We start from the raw sequence: 225 nt of genomic DNA, 5'->3' as shown, positions 1-225 counted from the left end.
TAAAAATCTGGCAGACGGTTAATTGTGTGCAGATGAAGCGATAGGAAAGCTACGAGGGGATAAATTTGGGAACGAGCAGGAAGGAGAAACCGCCAGGCCGGGTGCTGGAGCAGGAGGTGGGCGAGGACAAACCTGGGCTCGAACTCCCAAAGGAAGCCTGCGGGGAGATGAGAGAGCGAGGTGAGAGGGGGCTCACTCCGGCCGGGCAGCAGTCAGGGGTCTTCA

At 58.2% G+C, this 225-nt stretch overlaps 1 protein-coding gene across 1 annotated transcript in view; it reads right to left on the bottom strand.

The window, feature by feature from the left end:
- The window catches only part of LOC104531570 (mesoderm induction early response protein 3), a gene marked incomplete at its 3' end in the record, with an annotated part of 8,348 nt that extends 8,192 nt beyond the window's left edge, over window positions 1-156 (bottom strand). The window contains exon 1 of the mRNA XM_010176485.1: window positions 133-156. The remainder of the gene's footprint in view (window positions 1-132) is intronic.
- Window positions 157-225: the final 69 nt, after the last annotated feature.

This window comes from Antrostomus carolinensis, unplaced genomic scaffold (genome assembly GCF_000700745.2).
Source record: "Antrostomus carolinensis isolate BGI_N321 unplaced genomic scaffold, ASM70074v2 scaffold48389, whole genome shotgun sequence".
Classification (NCBI taxonomy): domain Eukaryota; kingdom Metazoa; phylum Chordata; class Aves; order Caprimulgiformes; family Caprimulgidae; genus Antrostomus; species Antrostomus carolinensis.
This window is presented reverse-complemented; position numbering and strand designations above follow the sequence as displayed.